Raw genomic sequence first — 6,996 nt, 5'->3', positions numbered from 1 at the left:
AGGTAATCAAGTTTGTCTTATAGAGAAGATTTTCCAGGTTTGTGTTAGAGCACAGCAAATAAATAAATGGTCTGGATTACTAAATAATATGATTGTGTTTTGTTCAGATTATCAAATAATGTAAATTGGAAGAGTTTTGGTCCTCAAATAATGTGAAGGACTGAAATCCTTATGAATCCAAGACTTAAGTTATATTAATTGAAATATACGTGTGTTTGTATATTTAGCTCGAATAGATTTTAGAATTTTTTAGTAGGAATTTCTGCAGAAATGTCTGTAAAACATGACAAATTTCATGAATTCACAAATGTCACATGAGAATCTAAAAAAAAAAAAAGTGTAGATTTGTAGATGTTTAGATAGATGTCAGGTAAGTTTGGGTTATCTTTGTTAACTGTTAATTGTGTGAAGGTCTGAGCATGCATGCCTTGAAACTATTTGGATAGATTTTACATTAAGAGATTCAGGTCACAAACCTAGAGGAGTGAACAGCCACCATCGCCATCTTCATCCTTAGCTTTTAACCTCTTCACTGCAACTCCACTCCTTAAGATATCACCACCTCTAATCCTCTTCATTTATCACCATTTCCTCAACCATAATAACCTTTATCAACCTTCCTTTTACCATCAGACTCCTGTTCCAGCCTCATGTTTTTTTTGAATAGCAGTCCTCATATTATCATTAGAACATGGATATACTCATGGCAACCCTCACACCTTTGATTGTAGCAACTCCTTTAATATTCGATAGGTGCAGCCTTTCAACCTTTCTCACACCCATGATTTTGTAGCCTTCATTTTGCTTTGTAAAGCATGACTTTTATGTCACTTTATCATGTGTAGTTCTCATTTCAATTTTAATACTTGTAGTTACTTTGTAACTTTATTATGTATAGCCCACTTGTTCCTTTAGAGTTCATAATTTTTAGTCCACTCATTGTATAGTTCATTTAATATTTTAGTGTTCACATTATCTTATAGCATTTATTTTTTAATATCTCACTTGTCTTAACCCCCACATGAAATAAACTATTTCCAGCAGTAACTTCAATGATAATAAAAAAAATTCTACCTAAAGCTTCATGTTTACCCTTGGGTTACATTTGTTTAGATAAATTGCTCTTCATGGTAATATAACAGTGCGAACTTCATTATAATCATTTTTTTTTTAACAAAGTAGTTGATGAATTCTATTTATATCTAATTTTTAGTTTTGAGAAAGAACTGTTATTTTTTTATGAGAGCACTTTGATCTGCATGTTTAATTTCTTAAGGAATAGAAGAAACTGATGATCGCATTGATGTTTTTAAGTATCATCTATTTTTATATTGCTCATATAAGTTTTGAGTAATAGATGTAAGAGCTTGCTTTATCTTGGATATACTTACTGTTTCAATACAGTTTCTGTACATATTCAGTTTAAAATATGTTCAGATAAATTCAAATGTCACGTTGTGCCATGTATACCTGTTTTTAGGAAAGAAGGAGATCAGATGACTACTCTATTCGATATTATCGACATGAGTACTGTCTGATTTCAAGGCGGGATTAGAAATATTATCATGTGTATATGATATCAGATGATTACTTTGGCATCATCTGATTTCATTGGAGTCCCCTTTATTGGGGTTTGTGGTTGGCATTGAAGTGTTTGATATTGTTTTTACTTTATTAGGCTATCCAGCGGCTGGTCTGGACTAATTAATGTTGTTTATCATTTTATAATTGCTATTCTTACAGATTGTGCACTCCTTAGTTGTAAATCATACTTTGCTAATACTTGATTTGTTTTTATAATAATTCCCCTAGGAGGCATGCCTTGCCTCATTTGTGGAGCCTTTGAATCATTCGTTTGTGTGATGATGTTATCAGGGGAATCTTTGACTCATTTGATCTTTATTGATGTTATTAGGGAGTCATCTTTCTTGGCATTTTAAGTAATTAGCCTTTAGAAGGCCTGCTTGGTCTTATTTGTAGAATCCTCTCAATTAGTTGTCTTAGCCTTGCTTCCCCCTTTGTAGGGGCACTGATAAGATTACTTGGAGCCCATCTTTGTGTGTGTTTGGGAGACCCGCCCGGTCTCATTCTCTCGTTAGTCCTCCTCTCTGTGCATCGTCTGGTTTTGGGAGAACACCTTACTCGGCTTGGCAACATACCCTTATCCTTATGGGTATTGGGTTGCACATTTGTTGCAACCTATGGCTAGGTAGCTGTCCGGCCCGGCTGGGTGTTTTACCTTTGCCAAATATGCACAGGGTCTCTTTTTCCTTTTTACGTCATTTGTGTCTCGGAGACAAGCCTTGTCTCATGTAGAGAGTTTCCCCTTCAGGAGGCTTACCTAGCCTCATGATAGAGTGGCCTCTTCTTTTAGAGTGAGTCTTTGACTCGGTAGTGTTATTAGAGAGTCTCTGACTCATTTGTTCTCCCATCTTTAGTGTTTTTAGTTCGGAGTTTCTCCTTTAGAGTTGTCGTTATTTCATTTTGATTAGAGACTAACTCAGTCTTATTAGAGCTTTGCTTGCTTGGGATCTTGGATCGTTTTCTTTCTTCTTGGAGCGCTATCTTTCTTGTTGTGGTTCGTCTCTTTGAGGCGTTAGTTGCTTGTTCGGGGTTTCCCCTTTTGGATTTAGGGCTTTGCCCTAGTTTGTGGTTGTTCTTGCGTGTCCCCTTTAAGATTGAAAACATTTAAAGGTTTAGAGCATTGGAAAAGCTTTAAAATCCAAAAAACATTAGAAATTTAAAACTAAAAAACATTTGAAAACTTTAAAAATATCAAAAACATTTGAAAATATAAGAAAACCTTAAAAAATCTGAAGTGTTGAGTGTTTCTTTTAGAAGCGTAGTTTGAGAGTTCGCCATTCGAACTACGTTGGCTTGATCCTCTTCCACAAGGTACGTAGTGCAGCTTGGGATCCATATCCCAAGTCCAGCCAAACTTTGTAAATAAATGTTTTACCCCATTTTTCTTCAAAACCTTGTTTTCAACAAGATCTTCCTCTAGAGTTAGGACTTTGTCTTAGATGAAGGGTTTTAGAGTTAGGGTTTGTCTTTGATTTGTTGTTGCTTGTTGTGTGTTTGTATTAGAGTTAGGAGTTTGTCCTAGCTAGGAGCGCCTCTGTCCGGTCAGTTGGCGATTCACATCGCCGACTGATGACTAGGTCTAGGATGCGTTAATGATCCCATTGTTTTCCTTAGGATGCACAGCCTAGTTACGCATAGGTTGTAGGAACCACCTGCATTAGCTTAGGGCTAACTAGCATTTAGTTAGGGCATATAGGGTGTCCTAAAATCTACAATTCACTGGAATTTAAATAATCGTTCAAGAAGCTTTAATAACTAGTCCAGTCTTTTAGATCGAGTCTAAGATAGAGGTCTAGGTGTCTTAGGCATCCTAGCTTAGAATAGGCGCGAAGAACTACGTTGCCTTGATTCTCGTGGAGGCGGGGATACGTAGGCTTCTTTGGATGAACATCAGACCATCCGAGGACTCGGGCCAAATCGTTTAAAGTCTTAGGATTTGTTGTGTTGTTATATTGTGTATTTTGTTGTGTTTTCTTACTTTCTTGTGCAGACCCTATACCTTTAGCTGTAGCATGCATGCGTTCGTCCACCAGAACTTAGACACCTGTTAGGCGTGTCACTCATAACCTAGTTGTCATTAGGTGACATTTATTTCGGTTCTCTTGTGTGTGCTTATTTTCATCTCCGAGACATGCATGATTAGATAGACGTTTTCTCGGAGATGTGTGTTCCCATTTCATATGATTTTCGCCCAAAACTCTTCGAGGTTAATAATAAATGGCATAAGGGACCAAGTGTTCGCACTCGGGCGAATTGGGGGCGCTCTTCGGACCTTCTCCATTCGTCATCAGGCACGGACCTTCTGTATCTCTGGTTATCCATTGCAAACAGAGCATTTGTTTTGGTTCCATGGCGTGTCCATGGATGGCGACTCTGAGTTATTTTTAGATATATCTTGGTTTCGAGCCCTGGCTCCGGATCAGGATGTATCTCTTTCTTTTTATAGCGCCACTCATGCTATGCTGTGAGGGTGGCATCCGTTTCGAGAGTTCCTTGGCAGAGCTCTCCTTCACATTGTGGAGATCTTAGAGGATTGCAGGTGGGATCTCGCGTCCCTCGGCACCGTCCTCGGATCGGGGTCCACAGTATCTAAAATTATTAACTTGTTATTAGTCATGTTTGAATGAAAGTATTTAATGGACTTAGTGTCTTGATATTGTCACCTGTTCAATCATGCTTTGTGAAATGTACAAATTTAGCTTATCTAATACACACTCCTTTTGAATATACATAACTGTTATAATAAAAAGACAAGGTGAATTTAGAAGCATAGTAGTACTAACTATCTTAGCATAAAAGAGATCTTCCTTTTACTATTAAATAGACAAGTTATATTAATATAGCTAATAAAGCATGGTTATGTTGGAATAATTTTTCTTTTCATGGTAGTTTCTATACTTATTGTTTGCTTTATTTATGTTGGTCTTAAGGAATTCATTTGTAGTTATATTTAGTGGATAAACTTGAAGAACCAAGTCTCAATATTTGTTTCACATCTCTTTTAGGAGACTTTCCCAGTCTTTTAGACACCCTTAATCATTAGTAGCCTCTCATTACAAGGGCGATGAAGGCGTTAGCCTAAACGCATCATTCTAGGGGACTTACCAAGTCCAAGTATTATTTTCCCTTCATTTAGAAAATTGTGTTAGACTTTTAGATACCTTGAAACCTTTGGTTCTCTATTCATTATGAAGGGCGATGATAGGGATACTTGGAGCTCACCTTTGTATATAGGAGACTTGCCTAGTCTCGTTAGAGCCCTTATTAGTGAGTCTTTGACTTATTTACTGCTCTCATTTTGGTAATGATTTTAGAGAGTCTCTGACTCATTTGTACCCCTCTTTAGTGTTATTAGTTAGGAGTTTCTCCTTTAGAATTGTTGATTACTTCGCTTTGATCAGAGACTAACTCAGTCTTATTAGAGCTTTGCTTGCTTGGGATCTTGGATTGTTTTCTCTCTTCTTGGGACGGTTGATTGTTGTGGACCTCTTTAAGACCTTTGTTGTTTGTTTGGGGTTTCCCCTTTTTGCTTTAGGGTTTTGCCCTAGTTTATGGTTATGCTTGTTTGTTCTCTGTAAGAGTGAATTCATCTAAAGATCCAAAAGCATTGGAATAATTTAAAATCCAAAAACATTAGAAATTTGAAACTCAAAAACATTTGAAAGCTTTAAAAATATCAAAAACATTTGAAAAATATTAAAACCCTTAAATCATTTAGAGAAGTTGAGTTTTATAGCGTATTAGGAGAGTTCGTTCCGAACTACGTTGGCTTGATCCCTTTCCACATGGTACGTAGTGCAGCTTGGGATCCACATCCCAAGTCCAGCCAAACCTTTAAAAATAAACTCATTTCAAACTTTCCAAAAATACAAAAATTCTTCAAAACCTTTTCAAAAAAGATCTTCCCCGAGAGTTAGGAGCCTGTCCTAAATATTCGGAGTGTTTTAGAGTTAGGAGGCTGTCCTGTTTTTGTTGATATGGTGTGTCCTGTCGTGTGAGTGTCCCTAGAGTTAGGAGGCCTCAAGTTGATCGGTTAGACATTTAGTCGAACTGATGGCTAGACTAGGAAGCATATAGTCAGCCCATGGTTTTCTTTAGGATGTACAGCCTAGTTACACATATGATGTAGGGCCCACCTGCATTAGCTTAAGGCTAATCAACTTGCATTAGTTAAGGCATATAGAAAGTCTTAAAAATTACAATTCACATGAACTTAAGCAATCGTATAAAAAGCTTTAAAAAATCAGTCGAGTTTAGTGGATCGAGTCTAGAATAGCAGTTCTAGATGGTTAGGCATTGTAGTTTAGAATAGGTCAACGAACTACGTTGACTCCGATTCTTCCCGAGGCCGGGATACGTAGAGCAGCCAGGGTGGATGGCCATTCTGGTCCGAGTCAAGTCCTGCATTAGAGTTTTAGGATTCATCTTGTCCAGTCAGGTATAGAGTTGATTTATGTTGTATTTTTTTTTGCTGTGTTTTCTTACTTTCATGTACAGATCCTATACCTTTAGCTGTAGCATGCATGTGTTTGCACACCAGAATTTAGATACCAATTAGGTATGACACTCATAACCTAGCAATGTTTAGGGCACACTTCTTTCATTTATTTTTTGTATGCTTATTATTTCTATTCTCAGGAAATGCATGCTTAGGTAGACTACTCCTGAGGATTGTTCCCATTTCACATGATTTTACCGAAAATTCCTTGAAATTAATAAAAATGGTATAAGAGACCAAGTGCTTGCACTCGGACGGATTGGGGGTGCTCTTCAGACCTTCTCCAATCGTAATCAGGCACGAACCCATATATATTTCTGGTTATCCATTGCACAGAGGATTTGATTTTGGGGTTCCATGGCTTATCCATGGATGGCGACTCTGAGTTTGCTTAGGTACGTTTCGAATCCGGACTTGTTCCCGAATCGAGAGGTATCTCTTTTTTATATTGCCACTCATGCTATGCTATGAGGGTGGCACCTGTTTCGAGAGTTCCTTGGTAGAGCTCTCCTTCATGTGTGAATGATCCAGAGGCCGCAGTGTGGGGCTCCTCCCCCGCCTCTCTCGGATCGGGGTCCACACTCGGGCTTTGATTTGATTTGCAGGAGCGAAACACTTTTTGGTTTGGAAAGTTTTCTATAAAAACAACAAACGTTTTTGTAGACACCCCATTTGGCTCCGCCTTAGTCGACAAAGAAGTTAGTGTCTCGCTATCCGTTTTTCAGTATTTTCCATTCCCGTGTCGGTCCCTTATGCGTTATCGATCTTTTCAATCATTTCTGCTGTGTTTCGCATTTTTCCGCTAAGTGTTGAGAGGGGTTATTCAGAAGAATCCGAACAAGGGAGAGCTTGGACCTGTCGGTGGGCCCATATTGGATATTTGTTTAAATTTGGATCAACAAGGAGGGCCCACG

Source organism: Tasmannia lanceolata, unplaced genomic scaffold, assembly GCF_043159265.1.
Source record: "Tasmannia lanceolata isolate RefF3 unplaced genomic scaffold, GAP_Taslan_0.1 ptg000002l, whole genome shotgun sequence".
NCBI classification, from domain to species: domain Eukaryota; kingdom Viridiplantae; phylum Streptophyta; class Magnoliopsida; order Canellales; family Winteraceae; genus Tasmannia; species Tasmannia lanceolata.
This window is presented reverse-complemented; position numbering follows the sequence as displayed.